The sequence below is a fragment of the Triticum urartu genome, chromosome 7 (assembly GCF_003073215.2).
Source record: "Triticum urartu cultivar G1812 chromosome 7, Tu2.1, whole genome shotgun sequence".
Lineage (NCBI taxonomy): Eukaryota > Viridiplantae > Streptophyta > Magnoliopsida > Poales > Poaceae > Triticum > Triticum urartu.
The window spans coordinates 176,920,445-176,939,915 of NC_053028.1; positions in this window are offsets into that span (position 1 = coordinate 176,920,445).

A 19,471-nucleotide genomic window follows, 5' to 3' on the forward strand; every position below is an offset into this window, starting at 1 on the left:
ATTAAAGAGACACAATTTAAATAACATTAATATAATATGGCATTGTTCATAGTCGAGACATAGCAGGATATGACATTGTGCTATTGTTGGTAGTATCACCACACCACGGGATTACACATCAAGAACACAAGCATACACATAGTGCTAAAGAAGATAACTTGCTATGTTTAGTTTAATTTACATGGTATGCATAAGGAACTAGGTTATACGAACTGGGACTAAAGGCCCTCCACGTGGCCGCTGCCTGGAGGTCCACCTTTAGTCCCGGTTGGTAACACCAACCGGTACTAAAGGAAATTTTATGATTTTTTTTTGAATTTTTTTGAATTTTTCTGAATTTTTTTATTTTCAAATTTCTGAATTATTTTAACCTCTAATCTCTAATCACCCCTCATCCCTGCTCAATTTAACCTTTAATCTCTAGTCACCCCTCATCATTCCAAATCATCTAACTTCCCGAACGGTCACCCATCCTCTCACTACTACAGCCTGAGCACGCTTAACTTCCGGGTTCTATTCTCCCTCGTTTGCAAGTCTGCACTTGTTGTTTTATTGACAATAATAAGATGTCAATCCTATTAACCCTCAGGAATTTTGCTTGAGCATGTAGTCACACATTTCACCGTTTGAGTTTGAAACTATTGTTCTAAAAAACAATAATTATTTAGTAACACTAATATTTCTTGAATAAGTAGTTTGACCACAGTTTGACCATAGTTTGACCAGATTTGACCAAAATTCAAAAAAAACTGAAATAATTATTTAGTAACACTAATATTTCTTGAATAAGTAGTTTGACCACAGTTTGACCACAGTTTGACCATATTTGACCAAAATTCAAAAAAACTGAAATAATTATTTAGTAACACTAATATTCTTGAATAATTATTTAGTAACACTAATACTTCTTAAATAAGTAGTTTGACCATAGTTTGACCAGATTTAACAAAAATTCAAAAAAAACTGAAATTTGAGAATAACTTTTTTCCTTTTAGAATTTGAGGATTCTAAAAATTTGCAAACAAGTCGTAGGAGGTCAAAATTGAAAGCGGATTTTCGTTCTGAACATTTTGATATATTATATGTTTTTTTCCGACATCGTATGCAAAAGTTATAGCCGTTTTACATTTTCCCTACATTTTTTGCAAAACATGTCCAAATTTAAGTTTTTAAATTTTCCAAACTAGTAGATGTAGTAATATAACTACCTCTCGAAGGATTTTATTTTTTTTGAAGTTTTTATCATTTTCTTTTGATTTTTTCGAAACAAAAAGGCGATCCACGGGTGGGGGCGGGTGGTAGAGTTTGAAAATGGGACCTTTAGTCCCGGTTTGTGTCTCAAACCGGGACTAAAGGTCTAATCTTTAGTCCCGGATTGAGACACAACCCGAGACTAAAGGGCATCACACCCTTTAGTCTCGGTTCGTGACTCAAACCGGGACTAAAGGGCTCAGGTGAACGGGGACTAATGCCTTAACCGCACGAACCGGGACCAGTGCTCACATTAGTCCCGGTTCGTGACTGAACCGGGACTAATGGGCTGACCCGGCCTGGACCTTTGCCCCCTTTTCTACAAGTGAAGGACAAACTTATGTTTATGTACTTCTACTTTATAAACTTTGAACAAGCAATTTGATGTAGAAAAAAAATGACATTTGCACTCATAGCTATCCAAATATACACAACAAAGTTTCAAGGTTCGAGGAGGACAAACTTACATTAGTAGTGAAGACAGGCTCTATAAAGGCCTTGTGCATATTGATGGGGGGGCAATTGAAGAAGTTTACCGAACACTCTTCTTCAAGAGTATTGCCTTTATTCTACATTTTTTAAGAGTAAATATATATGTGAAAATATAGGAACAAATGGCAATTATTTAACTTAAGATGCAGAGTACAAATGTAAATACAGCATACAGGCAGAAGGCACTGACAAGAGCAATGCAGAGCTAAACTTCTTCAGTGACATTGGTTTTATACAATATTTTGGCAAGAGTAAATGTAGATCTGATCTGTAGAAAAATGGAGGACAAGGGAAAATAAGCTGAAAAGTGTGCATGAAGAACTAGCTGACAAATATAAGTAAAGTGATGACGGACATCATATACTTACAAGAACAATGGAGAACTAAATTTCTTCATAAGAATTCGTTTTATTCTACATTAATTTAAGCGTTAATATAGATCTGATAATTTGGAGCGAATAGTGGATAAGCAAGCTATAATGCACAATGATGTCACATAATCCACCAGGTATGAATGTAAGGACAACGATAGGACAATAGATACTCATAAGAGCAAAACAGCGACCAACATAGTTGTGATATCCTAGGTTTTGCGGCGCTTGTTCTATCGCCAATATACATCGGGTGCTATGTGATTTCCCCGGTAGCACCACCTTTTTCAAGGACTTTGCTTGTACTCCTTAAGGTTCTGCAATCGCCCTCTTCCTTTTGGATGTCTAAAACACAAGAACAACATTTGAATGGAAAAACATGGTATGCCCACAAATTGAATAGGTGTTGATAATGGATGGGCATGGCATCTTCACATATATCATCGGGTGCTGCGAAGCAAAAGAAATGCAAGACACTTTATGCAAGATATGTGCAACCAATAAAACCTTACCAAATTAGAACATGCACCTTATTGGGTGAACAGGATAGGCCATCTGCCTTTGACTCCTTGAGCTTAGAATAGTCATTAGGATCATATTCTGAATAAGAATCTATAGTTCGGGAAAATGTGGGTTTCATTGCATCCACAATGGACCTCAATCGCTTGATGCCAAGTTTGTTTCACATTGAGTTGTTCTGCAATATTCTTCTGATGTGCGCATTCTTATATTCATTGTGATTATGTACAATATTTGTAAAGCATGAAAGCACAAATAGTAGTGAGATTATCTTTGTAATGCAGAGGATATTGTAATATAATAGAGGCTCCTTGTAAACCCTTGTGTGCTATCACTTGATTCTGATGAAAGAGCCCATGTGTGCTGTAATATGGTGAGTACATTAATATAATCTGGCACAATTACACAAAAAAATAGGCTCCCTCTTGGGATCCCAGATGTAAGGATAGTTGGCAGATGATAGGTTCATAATATACCGTATAGAAAGTTTATTGCCAAACCATGATAATGAGAGCGCAGAGCCAGTAGGCAGATCGTAGTGTAGACAATAGGGGTACACCATAACCACCATAAATAAATCGGGAAAGTGGAACTGGCTGGAAAACACAGGGTTTTAGCTTCTTTCTTGTCTGATCTTAGATTTCACTGCTAGGAAATAGGGCATTACCTGTCACAAATACAATGAAAAAGTGCTACTACCAACAGACACAACCACGGATTCCGATTCACAAGATTATGAGCAAGGCGAGTTAGTTATCACATGAGAGCCATAAGATCTCTCCAGGAGAGTGATCGCCTGGTGTGACTGATCCAATTTATAGTCGCATTCCAAGCTCCAAACGGGTGCTAAATTCAAAATAATATTTGGATATCTCGAAGAGAACCCCAATAGAACCATTTAGATACTTCAGCGAGAACCAATAGGCAAAAAATTAGGATACATTCAGGGAAAGTGAAAGTTCCATTGAAGAGGAGCAAATGAAATGCCTTCATAGAAATTCCCATAGAATCGAGAATGAAGTTTTCATTCTGTACATGCCAGATCATGAATTAGTAACTACATCCAATCTCTGAAAAGTCCCGATTGTTTTAGTCCATGTCTGGCAGGTTCAGTCATGGTCCAGTCCAACAGCCTATTTTTGATTGACCTAGAAGGTGCTTAAATATAGGTGACAGTTGTGAAAACAAAGTTTAGTTGACTTGTCAGCAGCAACTGACCAGGTGAGAAGCTGGTGTTGAGAAATGACATCCAATCTTTTGGTATCGATCATATATTCTAGGTGGATCACTTTTTTTCCTGGCTCAGACACATGAATTCTCAAGGAAGAAAAGAAAATGTCATTTCTCAATTGTCATAGCCTACTAATTCGGAACTTAATTTGAAAGCCATATTTCGACCCAGACGCTTTGGACTTGTGTGTGCCTTGCTTGTACAATCCGAAGCTGCAGGAGGAACCTTCCATGGAGGATAGGCGATTTCCGGGGTATTATGGCGGACCAACTTGAAGTGCAAAATCATTTAGTAGAACCGGCCCAATAGAGCTGTCAACTGCAGATGTCCCTGCTCCCCTTCCTAACAAGGAACATACTATGATTACTAAAGAAGAACAGAATAGGAACATGTTAAAGAATAGAAGGGGAAGCATATTATCGAGATTCCCCTTCTTTCTATACAATGTTGGTTGCCCACCCATGATGAATCAGAGCGCCCAAAGAAATGCAATTACATGATGTCTCTCTATATGTGGCCACATGCATTTGGAAACTCAATTGGGAGCATTAGCTAACCAACTAAGTGTGTGTCTGTTAACTAATGTCCGTATCATATCACATTCATATTTGAAGAACCTTAGGACGTATGAATGGTGTGTTATTGAGCTTTAAAGGGTGGACAGCTGCTAGTAGGGCACAAAGCACCTACGCAGATCATAGTGTAGATATAATGGGAAAACCCTAAGCATCAGGAGTAAAATCAGGAAAGTGGAATTTGCTGGAATATATTGTTGGAGATATGCCCTAGAGGCAATCATGTATGATGATATTTCCTATGTGTTTATGAATAAAGATAGTCCTTGGACATTATCAAGGATGTGTATCAGCAAGTACGTGACTTGTTTCTGGGACAATACATTGTATGATGACCGTCCTAAAAGGTCCCTAGTCGAAAGGGATGTGTGGACGCGCAGCCAACTAGACTAGCATATGACACGGTCGATGGTTTGGTCTCACTAGCCATGGAGCATTGGATGCTAACTGGATAATATGGACTCGGAAGGATCTGGACGGATTCGACGTAATCGGATCCGAGTTGAGATAAGGTCCGAGTCGGACAGACCCAACTATGAGACGCAGCGATATGTCATCTGTGAGTCTCTAGTACAACATATGTTCTATGTCCTAAGACCTGAGCTGGCGAATATAATCGGGATGGTATTAGACTTGCTTTGGGCCAACCAAATGCTACTTCGTGAGTAGGTAGTTACAAAGGTAGGTTTCGGGCATGTCCAGACCCATGCCGCGAGACATGGTCGAGCAAGATGGGATTTGGCCTTCCGATCAGGAGAGATATACTCTGGGCCCCTCGTGTGATCCGACCAGGATAAGCATGGCCATGCGACAAGGATTATGAGTTAATCTGGTTTGTGGTCAGCATCTCTAGAACGAGAAAGAGGTCAGGCTAGCACAAGGATGACAGACTCGCCTTGAGCCAACAACATATATCGTGTGGCAAAAGGAATGCAAGTATGATGTACACGTTCGCCTAACCAGCTTCATAGTCTGCTTGGTGTTCGGCATGCCTTGCTAGGGGCCGCTGCCAACCGTGCAGTTCGGAGGTGATCCGAACTGCAACCAAGTCGGCTTGACCCTAAGGGGTCACGTGCTTAAGGGAAGGAACCTACGAGGTCGGATCCGAGGAAACTGGACGGAAGTGATAAGAGCTGTATTCGGATTGTGGCCGAGTAGATTTATGGGCTTTAGGGTCCGTGCGAGGCCCAAGTGTTGAGCTCGTGACGGACGCCTATATAAAGTGGAGGTGCCGCACACTCACGTGGTTGATCGCTTCGGCGCTGTCTCTAGGGTTTGCATGTGTTGCGAATAGACTCCTCCACTCGTCGCCGGTTGTGTGATCGGACCTAGCAGTCCGCCGCACGACATTCCTCTTGCACGCGCAGATACCGTTAGAGGCGGTGCACTTGCACCGCTCCGGCGAACCTGTATGTCGGAACCGACTACCGGCTGTACGAGGGAGATCGGACAAGGAGGAGACCATCCACGCGGATGCGCTGCCCCAACTCATGTTCCGCTGCATGGCACAACGCGTCTAGTGGTAACAAACTGTGATCCATCTCCCGTAGCATGTTCTTGGGTGTTCTGCGCAGAGGGAAATTTTAATTTGAAGTCGACGCACCCTATTGTAGAACCCAACATATATGTGCTAGTATTCCCGGTATGGCTAGAATGGCTTCACATACTAGCTCCATGCAACTGAAGGCGCAATACTATTACTATCAGTCTAACTCTCAAAGGCGACACAGATGATCGAATACGAAGAGTTGAAAGCATCCATGACAATCGATATGAAGACCAACATGAAGAGTTGAAAGCGTCCATGACAAGCGACCGAATAGACCTGTACACTGCAAATGTCCCTGCTCCTCTTCACTACAAAGAACATACTGTACAATTATTATACTTCCCTATGTTCCTAAATACAAATATTTGTAGAGATTCCACTATGGATCACATACGGAAGTATATAGATACATTTTAGAGTGTAGATTCATTCATTTTGCTCCATATGTAGTCCATGGAGGAATCTCTACGAAGACTTATATTTAGGTACGGAGAGAGTACTTAAAAAGGAAGAACAGAAGAGGAGCATGCTAAAGAAGAGCAAGCAAATTTTGGATAATAAAATGTTGGGTGGCCACACATGATGAACCAAAGCACATAAAGAACGTAACTCCCTGCTATCCCTTGATATGTGGTGCATGTGCTTTTCGAAAGGAAAGTAGGAACATTAACTGACCAATTAAACATTCTCAGTTTTAGTACATGTCAGCATAAAGATTCGTATTTGAGCATCTATGTTTGGAATTATGAGTGGCATGTTGTTTAGCTTGATGGCTTGAGGAGCACTGCTTGCACGTACGTCTCGAAGCACCTACGATAGTAGTACTCAATATATGGGAATGCCTACATGCAAGTCGCCCAACTTTCGTCATTTGGGTCAGTCGACCATTTTAGGCGGTTAGATGAAGATCCTACGTCTCCTAACCCTTCTTCTTCCTCGCCACTTATTCTTCCCCTAAAGACCACCGCACGGGTCGCCGGCCGAACCACCGGCCCCCGCCCTACCCTGAACCGCCCACCACCTCCGATCTTCCGCCACCCCCACTACTGCAAGATGCTGCTAACGCGACACTACAATCAGAGACCCTTCGACGAAACTGTGTGCGATGCCATAATCGCAAACAGTGGTGTAAAAAGCCCGTCAAAAAGGTGCAAAACGCTTGCGATGGAGGAAGCATAAAACACGGTTCAGATTTTAGTTGCATGTGCGATGTAGGGCGTACGGTTCAATTTAGTCAACCATTTGTGATGAGAACGAACAAAAGAAATGGGTAGACAGATGAAGGTGTGTGCGATGTACAACATACTGTTCACTCGGACGAACTGTTTGTGATTAGGCAACACAAAAGAAACAGTCAGCCAGATCAAGGTATGTGCGATGTACATCATACAATTTTGTAATGCCCCGAGACTATTGCGCGAGGTGTCTTCCAATTATTCGCTGTTGTTGCCTTCTCATTCGCTTGCGTGTTGCATCTTGCCATGTCATCATGTGCATTGCATCTTCATGTTTTCAAAACATGCATTCCGGGTCTCCAAGTTCTTTCCGTTGTCCGTTCTGAGTCCAGACACACTTGCACGCGCCCGCGGCACGTCCGAAATATTATTTTATAACTGGCCAAAAAATATTCTCGGAATGGGATGAAAGTTGGCGTGCGGTCTTGTTATAGTGTAGGTAGACCTCCTGTCAAGTTTCATCATGTTCGAAGCTCGTTTGATAGCCCAACCGTTAAACATATAGCAGCGCTATAGCCGGTCACACGTCGGACGTTTTCGGTCTCCGGAAACCGTTGTCGGGCTTCCTTCTCTTTTCTCCTCTCAGCCCATCGCACTCTGCACAGCCCACCTGCAGTCCATCTAATCCCCCTCGGTCCAGAGCCGCAAGATCACGATCCGAGGGTCCGAAAACCCCCCAAACCCACCTAAACCGTAGCCCCTTCCTATTTAAGCAGCCCCCCTTGCCATTTTGGGCATCCCTAGCCCCTAAACCTACCCCTCCTAGCCTCCTCCCACCTCCATCCATCGCATCTTCCATGAAATCCGCGCCCCAACCCGCAGCCACCACCTCCACCCTGCAGCCACCGCCTCCCACCACAAATCCGTCGCCGGCCATCCCTCCAGCACCACGTGGCGGGCTCCTAGTGGCCTGCTGCCACCACACAGATGCCCATGATAACCCACAAGTATAGGGGATCAATTGTAGCCACTTTTGATAAGTAAGAGTGTCGAACCCAACAAGGAGCTAAAGGTAGAACAAATATTCCCTCAAGTTCTATCGACCACCGATACAACTCTACGCATGCTTGACGTTCGCTTTACCTAGAACAAGTATGAAACTAGAAGTACTTTGTAGGTGTTTTTGGGTAAGCTTGCAAGAAAGTAAAGAACATGAAAATAAAAGCTAGGGGCTGTTTAGATAAAGACACAACTAAATTAGTTTTAGTAGAGAGCTTTTGTCAACAAGAAATTTATTAGTCCCTAGGCAATCGATAACTAGACCGGTAATCATTATTGCAATTTTATTTGAGGGAGAGGCATAATCTAACATACTTTCTCTACTTGGATCATATGCACTTATGATTGGAACTCTAGCAAGCATCCGCAACTACTAAAGATTCATTAAGGTAAAACCCAACCATAGCATTAAAGTATCAAGTCCCCTTTATCCCATACGCAAACAACCTACTTACTCGGGTCTGTGCTTCTGTCACTCACACCACCCACCATAAGAAAATCGTAAGCATATTGCAAACCCTACAACGGGAATCCCTCACGCTTGCGCGACACGGAGAGCACCATAGGACCGCAACAATAATAAAACATACAACTCAAACCAATCACGATCATCAAATAGCCATTCGGACAAAACAAATCTACTCAAACATCATAGGATAGCCATACATCATTGGGAAATAATATATAGCGTTGAGCAGCATGTTTAAGTAGAGATTACATCGGGTAAGAGAGAGGTTACACCACTGCATAGAGGGGGGAAGAGTTGGTGATGATGGCGGTGAAGTTGTTGGTGAAGATGGCGGTGATGATGATGGCCCCGGCAGCGCTCCGGCGCCACCGGAAGCAAGGGGGAGAGGGCCCCCCTTCTTCTTATTCTTCTTCCTTGACCTCCTCCCTAGATGGGAGAAGGGTTTCCCCTCTGGTCCTTGGCTCCCATGGCGTGGGAGGGGCGAGAGCCCCTCCGAGATTGGATCTATCTCTGTCTCTCTCTGGTTCTGCGTTCTCTCCTGGCCCCGTTTCACCGTTTCGTATATATATGGAGATCCGTAACACCGATTGGCCTGAAACCTTCACCGTGATTTCTTTTCCGAATATTAGCTTTCTTGCGGCAAAAGAAGAGCGTCAACCGCCTTATGGTGGGATCACGAGGGTAGGGGGCGCGCCCCAAGGGGGGGGCGCCTCCCTGCCTCGTGACCACCTCGGGCACTGGTTCTCGTTGATTTTCCTTCCAAATTTTCCATATTTTCCAAAAATAAGCTCCGTCCATTTTTATCCCGTTTGGACTCTGTTTGATATGGATATTCTGCGAAACCAAAACCATGCAACAGACAGGAACTGGCACTTGGCACTGGATCAATATGTTAGTCCCAAAAATAATATAAAAAGTTGCCAAAAAGTATATGAAAGTTGAATAATATTGGCATGGAACAATCAAAAATTATAGATACGACGGAGACGTATCAGCCCGCAGCCAACAGGAAGGCGCCACGCGTCCTCCCCGCGCCCCACTTCGCTGCGGCCCTGCAGGCCCGCATCCGGCCCGCCGCTGCCGATCTGGGCCCGAGGCCACCCGTCGCAAGCCTGCGCGCACCCGAGCTCTCCGCTGCCTCACTATTCTGGATCGTAGGAGCCTGGATCCCGATCTCCTCCTCACGCCGGCGACAAGTCCAGCCCCGTCCTCACCGGCGGCCTTGTTGGAGACCACCCAGGCCGGACCCCGCCGCACTGTTCCTCTCCTCCTCCCTCTGATTCTCCCTTGTCTTCCCCTCTCACGACCCCTCTCTCTCTCCTGCAGGAGCTCCTCCATGGCCGCCCGATGGAGCTCGCCGTCGTGCCTCCTCCGGCTAGATCTTGGCTGGAGTTGCCTGGATCCGCCGCCCCCGCATCCATCCCCATCGTTTGCCGGACCGCCCCGCCGCTGGAGCGCCACCCCGCCACCGGTTGTCGCCGTTCCCGCCTTCACGCATGTGTGCGTGCGGGCACATGCACGCCTCCCGTGCGTGGGCCTCAGCCCACCGCGCGCGTTGACCGCAGCCTCCCAAGGCCCAGCAGCGCCCAGCCGGCCTACCTGGCCTCCTCCACCGACCGGCCCATGGGGCCTGGTGAGCAGCCCCGCCCCTGTGCACTGCTTTGTTCTAGTTTCGGCCCATAGACATTTTTTTCGGTCTACATCAACTGCTTTGTTATAACGCTTCCGCTTACGGTCTACGAGGTACGTGGACTACACTCTTCCCTCTCGTTGCTATGCATCACCATGATCTAGCGTGCGCGTAGGAATTTTTTTAAAATTACTGCATTCCCCAATAGTGGCATCAGAGCCGGGTCTATGCGTAGATGTTATATGCACGAGTAGAACACAAAGGAGTTCTGGGCGTGAGTATATACATATTGCTTGCCGTTGCTAGTTGATTATTGATTTGGCGGTATTGTTGGACACTAGTAGAAAAAGGGCCATTTATCCAGGTTGTTGAACCGGGACTAAAGGGTCGTTACTAAAGCCCTAGGCCTTTAGTCCCGGTTCTTACACGAACTGGGACAGATGGGCCTCCACGTGGCTAGTGCGGCGAGCCCAGGCAGGATGCCCTTTGGTCCCGGTTGATGGCACCAACCGGGACCAATAGGCGTCCACGCATCAGCAGCTGGCAGGAGCTGAGGTCTTAGTTTTTTTGAAAGGGGGTGGTTTAGGGGTTTTGGGGGGTTAATTTAGGTGTTTCATATATTGTGTTAGCTAGCTAATTAATACAGAGAAGTGTCCTCTGTTATCTCCGTGCTTGGTCGATGCTATGTACTATACATATAGAGAGGACTCGACATGCTAGCTAGTAAGCAAATGAAGGAAACAGAAGATCGTCATGAACATATGCATACAGAGAGAAGTGATATCGACTGATAACCCACAAGTATAGGGGATTGCAACAGTTCTTGAGGGTAGAGTATTCGACCCAAATTTATTGATTCAACACAAGGGGCGCCAAAGAACATTCTCAAGTATTAGCAGCTGAGTTGTCAATTCAACCACACATGGAAACTTAATATCTGCAGCAAAGTATTTAGTAGCAAAGTAATATGATAGTAGTGGTAACGGTATCCAAAGGTAATGATAACAAAAGTAATGTTTTTGGTATTTTGTAGTGATTGTAACAATAGCAACGGAAAAGTAAATAAGCGAAGAATAATATATGGAAAGCTCGTAGGCAATGGATCGATGATAGAGAATTATGCCAGATGCGGTTCGTCATGTAATAGTCATAACCTAGGGTGACATAGAACTAGCTCCAATTCATCAATGTACATAGGCATGTATTCCGAATATAGTCATACATGCTTATGGAAAAGAACTTGCATGCCACCTTTTGTCCTACGCTCCCGTGGCAGTGGGGTCCTAGCGGAAACTAAGGGATATTAAGCCCTCCTTTTAATAGAGTACCGGACCAAAGCATTAACACATAGTGAATACATGAACTCCTCAAACTACGGTCATCATCGGGAGTGGTCCCGATTATTTTCACTTTGGGGTTGCCGGATCATAACACATAGTAGGTGGCTATAGACTTGCAAGATAGGATCAAGAACTCTCATATATTGATGAAAACATAATAGGTTCAGATCTGAAATCATGGCACTCGGGCCCTAGTGACAAGCATTAAGCATAGCAAAGTCATAGCAACATCAATCTCAGAACATAGTGGATACTAGGGATCAAACCCTAACAAAACTAACTCGATTACATGATAAATCTCATCCAACCCATCACCGCCGAGCAAGCCTACGATGGAATTAATCACACACGGCGGTGAGCATCATGAAATTGGTGATGGAGGATGGTTGATGATGATGACAGCGACGGATTCCCCTCTGCGGAGCCACGAACGGACTCCAGATCGGCCCTCTCAAGAGGTTTTAGGGCTTGGCGGCGGTTCCATATCGTAAAACGCGATGAATCCTTTTCCCTGATTTTCTCTCCCCGAAAGTGAATATATAGAGTTGGAGTTGAGGTCGGAGGAGCTCCGGGGGGCCCACGAGGTAGGGGGCAGGCGCGCCCCCACCCTCGTGGCTAGGATGTGGGCCCCCGGCCTTGATCATTTGCCAGTATTTTTCATTATTTCCAAAAATATGCTCGGTGGAGTTTCAGGTCATTCCGAGAACTTTTCTTTCTGCACATAAATAACACCATGGCAATTCTGCTAAAAACAACGTCATTCCGGGTTAGTTCCAATCAAATCATGCAAGTTAGAGTCCAAAACAAGGGAAAAAGTGTTTGGAAAAGTAGATACGACAGAGACGTATCAACTCCCCCAAGCTTAAACCTTTGCTTGTTTCAGGCAGCAGCTGGAGGCGTCTCCTGAGAACTGAACGCCAGACGATGCCTGTTGCAACTGGGTTTCTCCGCGATACAAGCTAGATCGTCTTTTACAGGGTTGGGTTCTTGAGAAGGAGGCCCCAAGAATTCGTCACCATACCCATGTTCGTTGAAGTACTTATCGACGTTGGTAAATGTACCGTCGTTGTCATCGTCGTCATCGTCTGGATCCTGTGCCATATGCATGTCCCGATCCTGTGCCATATCCTTGTCCGGCATGTCCGGTAGCGTTACGGGGGTCTTGCCATGGCTTGGCGCCGGCACGACTGGCGGTGTTGTCTGTGGGGTGGTGTCCCCCACCCCCAAACGAATCTGGCTCTTCGGCCAAAGCATGGGCTAGCTTCTGCAGGCGCTAAGGGTCATCACATCATCTTCGTCAGCCCCATGGGGTCGATATGGAGGTAACATGTCGTCGAAGCCCGGCAGCACCCGAACCAGTTGAACCCTATAAACGGTGGGTGGCATCTGATTACCGTGGAACACGCGGCTGCCCTGTTGAACGATTCTTCCCTTGGCGACATCGACCAACTCGTCGTTCACGAAGTGCAGGAGAGTGCACGGAACGTCGGCGGCACCCTGCGAAAACACGTAGGGCGTCAGGGATGCCCAGTCAAAGGCAAGGAGATGAAGTCATCGGCCAAGAGGCTTAATTAGTTACCGTGATGGCATCGAGCTCGGCTAATGTCGAGGCACCGCCAATGGCGGGCATGCAAGTGACAGAGGGGCCGCTTGCTGCCGAGGTGCCGGCCGGCGTATTCTTCCCACACCCGGGTGTATTAAGCTACAATGCCGGCACCGCCGCGGGAGACACCAATGCCGCCTTCGCCGGAGACACCAATGGCGCCGCCGGCGCGTTGCGCGAGTTGCTGTCCATAAAGCTGGGAATCGGGGGCTGCCCCTGTTGGCCGCCCACAATCCACGCCTGCAGCCCAGAAACCAAGGTAGGCATAATGGCGGTGATCGTCGCTCCCAGTTGGTCTCGCACTTGCTCTTCGACGATCTCTGGAATCCATGCCACTTGTGCCTTGAGTTGTTGAACCTCGCGCTGTTGGCTTTCCGAGCTGGTCTTTCTCTCCTTTTGCCCAACGGTATGGTACTGCTACCTCTTGAGCACTGCATTGGATTTCCCCGAATAGGAGAGGACTGCCCAGCGGTATGATAGTAGCGCAAGTATTTCCCTCAGTTTTTGAGAACCAAGGTATCAATCCAGTAGGAGGCTACGCGCGAGTCCCTCGTACCTACACAAAAACAATAGCTCAACGCAACCAACGTGCTTAGGGGTTGTCAATCCCGTCATGGTCACTTATGAAAGTGATATCTGATAGAGATGATAAATAATATTTTTGGTATTTTTGGTATAGAGATGCAAAGTAAAAAGTAAAAGCAAAGCAATAATAAAGTGATGGAGATAGATATGATAAGAAAGAGACCCGGGGGCCATAGGTTTCACTAGTGGCTTCTCTCAAGAGCATACGTATTCTATGGTGGGTGAACAAATTACTGTTGAGCAATTGACAGAATTGAGCATAGTTATGAGAATATCTAGGTATGATCATGTATATAGGCATCACGTCCGAGACAAGTAGACCGACTCCTGCCTGCATCTACTACTATTACTCCACTCATCGACCGCTATCCAGCATGCATCTAGAGTATTAACTTAAAAACAGAGTAACACCTTAAGCAAGATGACACGATGTAGAGGGATAGTTTCATGCAATATGAGAAAAACCCCATCTTGTTATCCTCGATGGCAACAATATACTACGTGCCTTGCTGCCCCTTCTGTCACTGGAAAAGGACACCGCAAGATCGAACCCAAAGCTAAGCACTTCTCCCATGGCAAGAAAAACCAATCTAGTAGGCCAAACCAAACTGATAATTCGAAGAGACTTGCAAAGATAACCAATCATACATAAAATAATTCAGAGAAGATTGAAATATTATTCATAGATAGACTTGATCATAAACCCACAATTCATCGGTCTCAACAAGCAGACCACAAAAACAAGATTACATCGAATAGATCTCCGTGAGAGAGGGGGAGAACATTGTATTGAGATCCAAAAAGAGAGAAGAAGCCATCTAGCTACTAACTATGGACCCGTAGGTCTGAAGTAAACTACTCACACTTCATCGGAGGGGCTTGGATGATGATGTAGAAGCCCTCCGTGATCGATGCCCCCTCCGGCGGAGCTCCGGAACGGGCCCCAAGATGGGATCTCTTGGATACAGAAAGTTGCGGCAGTGGAATTAGGTTTTTGGCTCCGTCCTCGATCGTTTGGGGGTACGTGGATATATATATATATAGGAGGAAGAAGTACGTCGGTGGAGCTTCGAGGGGCCCATGAGGTAGGGGGCGCGCCCTAGGGGGGGTGCCCTCCACCCTCGTGGCCGCCTCGTGGCTTTCTTGACAGAGGGTCCATGTCTCCTGGATCTTATCTGATGAGAAAATCACGTTTCCGAAGGTTTCATTCCGTTTGGACTCCGTTTGATATTCTGTTTCTTCGAAACACTGAAATAGGCAAAAAACAGCAATTCTGGGCTGGGCCTCCGGTTAATAGGTCAGTCCCAAAAATAATATAAAAGTGGAAAATAAAGCCCAGTATAGTCAAAAACAGTCGATAATATAGCAAGGAGCAATCAAAAATTATAGATACATTGGAGACGTTTCAAGCATCCCCAAGCTTAATTCCTGCTCGTCCTCGAGTAGGTAAATGATAAAAAGAGAATTTTTGATGCGAAGTGCTACTTGGCATAATTTTAATGTAATTCTTCTTAATTGTGGTATGAATATTCAGATCCGAAAGATTCAAGACAAAAGTTCATATTGACATAGAAATGATAATACTTCAAGCATACTAACTAAGAAATTATGTCTTCTCAAAATAACATGGCCAAATAAAGTTCATCCCTACAAAATCATATAGTTTTGTCATGTTTCATTTTCGTCACACAAGAGTGCTCTCATCATGCACAACCCCGATGACAAGCCAAGCAATTGTTTCATACTTTAGCAATCTCAAACCTATAAACTTTCACGCAATATATGAGCGCGAGCCATGGACATAGCACTATGGGTGGAATAGAATATAATGAGGGGGGTTATGTGTAGAAGACAAAAAAGGAGAAAGTCTCACATCAAAGAGGCTAATCAATGGGCTATGGAGATGCCCACCGATTGATGTTAATGCAAGGAGTAGGGATTGCCATGCAACGGATGCACTAGAGCTATAAATGTATGAAAGCTCAACAAAAGAAACTAGTGGGTGTGCATCCAACTTGCTTGCTCATGAAGACCTAGGGCACTTGAGGAGGCCCATTGTTGGAATATACAAGCCAAGTTCTATAATGAAAAATTCCCACTAGTATATGAAAGTGATAACATGCGAGACTCTCTACTATGAAGATCACGGTGCTACTTTGAAGCACAAGTGTGGTAAAAGGATAGTAACGTTGTCCCTTCTCTCTTTTTCTCTCATTTTTTTGGGCCTTATCTTTTTTATGGTCTTTCTCTTTTTTTGGGCCTTCTCTTTTTATGGAATTTCTCTTTCTTTATTCCTCACTTGGGACAATGCTCCAATGATGATGATCATCACACTTCTATTTATTTACAACTCAATGATTACAACTCGATACGAGAACAAAGATGACTCTATATGAATGCCTCCGGCGGTGTACCGGGAGATGCATTGAACCAAGAGTGACATGTATGAAAGAATTATGAATGGTGGCTTTGCCACAAGTACTATGTCAACTACATGATCATGCTAAGCAATATGACAATGATGAATGTGTCATGATGAACGGAATTATGGAAATTTGCATGGCAATATATCTCGGAATGGCTATGGAAATGCCATAATATGTAGGTATGGTGGCTGTTTTGAGGAAGATATAATGAGGTTTATGTGTGAAAGAGCATATCATATCACGGGGTTTGGATGCACCGGCGAAGTTTGCGCCAACTCTCAATGTGAGAAAGGGCAATGCACGGTACCGAAGAGGCTAGCAAGGATGGAAGGGTGAGAGTGCATATGATCCATGGACTCAACATTCGTCATAAAGAACTCACATACTTATTGCAAAAATCTACAAGTCATCAAAAACCTCGGCACTACGCGCATGCTCCTAGGGGGATACATTAGTAGGAAAAGACCATCGCTCGACCCCGACCGCCACTCATAAGGAAGACAATCAAATAACACATCATGTTTCAAATTTGTTGCATAACGTTTACCATACGTGCGTGCTACGGGACTTGCAAACCTTAAGACAAGTATTTCTCAATTTCACAATTACTCAACTAGCATGACTTTGATATTATTACCTCCATATCTCAAAACAATCATCAAGCATCAAACTTTTCTTAGTATTCAACACACTCATAAGAAAGTTTTATTATTATTCTTTCATACCAAGCATATTAGGATTTTAAGCAAATTACCATGCTATTAAGAATCTCAAACTAATCTAAGTGAAGCATGGGAGATCAATAGTTTCTATAAAACAAATCCACCACCGTGCTCTAAAAGATATAAGTGAAGCACTAGAGCAAAACTATAAAGCTCAAAAGATATAAGTGAAGCACATAGAGTATTCTATCAAATTCCAAATCATGTATGGCTCTCTCAAAAGGTGTGTACAGCAAGGATGATTGTGGTATACTAACAAGCAAAGTCTCAAATCATAAAAGAAGCTCCAAGCAAAACACATATCATGTGGTGAATAAAAATATAGCTCCAAGTAAAGTTACCGATAGAAGTAGAGGAAAGAGGGGATGCCTTCCGGGGCATCCCCAAGCTTTGGCTTTTAGGTGTCCTTAGATTATCTTGGGGGTGCCATGGGCATCCCCAAGCTTAGGCTCTTGCCACTCCTTGTTCCATAATCCATCAAATCTTTACACAAAACTTAAAGTAGAAAATCTCATGAGCTCCATTAGCGAAAGAAAACAAAAGACCACTTCAAGGTACTGTAATGAACTCATTCTTTATTTATATTGGTATTAAACTACTGTATTCCAACTTCTCTATGGATTATAAACTATTTTACTAGCCATAGATTCATCAAAATAAGCAAACAACACACGCAAAACAGAATCTGTCAAAAACAAAACAGTCTGTAGTAATCTGTAGCTAGCGCAAGATCTGGAAACCAAAAAATTCTAAAATAAATTTCTGGACGTGAGTAGTTTATCTATTAATCATCTGCAAAAATAATTAACTAAATATAACTTTCCAAATAAAAATGACATCAGTTCTCGTGAGCGCTAAAGTTTCTGCTTTTTACAGCAAGTTCAACAAGACTTTCCCCAAGTCTTCCCAACGGTTCTACGTGGCATAAACACTAATTAAACACAAAAAAACAACCAAAACAGAGGCTAAATAATTTATTTATTACTAAACAGGAGAAAAAAGCAAGGAATAAAAATAAAATGGGTTGCCTCCCAACAAGCGCTATCGTTTAACGCCCCTAGCTAGGCATAACAAGCAAGAATAGATCTAGGTATTGCCATCTTTGGTAGGCAATCCATAAGTGGTTCTCATGATAGATTCATATGGTAATTTTATTTTGTTTCTAGGGAAGTGTTCCATGCCCTTTTTAATGGAAATTGAAATCTAATATTCCCTTCCTTCATATCAATAGTTGCACCAACCGTTCTAAGGAAAGGTCTACCGAGAATAATAGGGCAAGAAGGATTGCAATCTATATCAAGAACGATAAAATCTATGGGCACATAATTCCTATTTGCAACAATAAGAACATCATTAATTCTTCCTATAGGTTTCTTAATAGTGGAATCCGCAAGATGCATGTTTAGAGAGAAATTATCAAAATCACAGAAATCTAGCAAATCACACAAAATTTTTGGAATAGTAGAGACAGTAGCACCCAAATCACACAAAGCATAAAACTCATAATCTTTAATTTTAATTTTAATAGTAGGTTCCCACTCATCATAAAGTTTCCTCGGGATAGAAACTTTCAACTCAAGTTTTTCTTCATAAGATTGCATCAAGGCATCAACGATATGTTCGGTAAAGGCTTTATTTTGACTATAAGCATGAGGAGATTTTAGCAAGGATTGCAACAAGGAAATACAATCAATTAAAGAGGAATTTTCATAATTAAATTCCCTGAAATCCAATATAGTGTGTTTACCATCATCTAGGGTTTTATTTCTTTTAATCCCACTTTTATCAATTTCATCATCAAGATCTAAATACTCCGAATTTTTAGAACAACTTCTAGGTAAAGGTGGATCATATTCAGTCCCATTATTATCAAGATTAATATTGCAAAACAAAGATTTAATAGGAGACACATCAATAACTTTTAGCTCTTCATCATTATTTTCATAGGAACTAGAAGAACACGCTTTAATAAAGGCATATTTCATAGCACGCGTCCTAGCGGTTCTTTCCTTGCACTCATCAATGGAAATTCTCATGGATTTGAGAGACTCATTGATATCATTCTTAGGAGGAATAGATCTAAACTTTAAAGAATCAACATCAAGAGAAATTCTTTCAACGTTATTAGCCAAATCATCAATCTTAAGCAATTTTTCTTCAATCATAGCATTAAAATTCTTTTGCGAAGAAATAAATTCTTTAATATTAGATTCAAAATCAGAGGGCATATTATTATAATTTCCATAAGAATTGTTGTAGGAATTACCATAATTATTAGAGGGATTACTAGGATAAGGCCTAGGATTGAAATTTCCTCTATACGCGTTGTTACCAAAATTGTTCCTACCAACAAAATTAACATCCATAGATTCATTATTATTCTCAATCAAAGTAGACAAGGGCATATGATTAGGATCAGAAGAAACACTCTTATTAGCAAACAATTTCCTAAGTTCATCCATCTTTCCACTCAA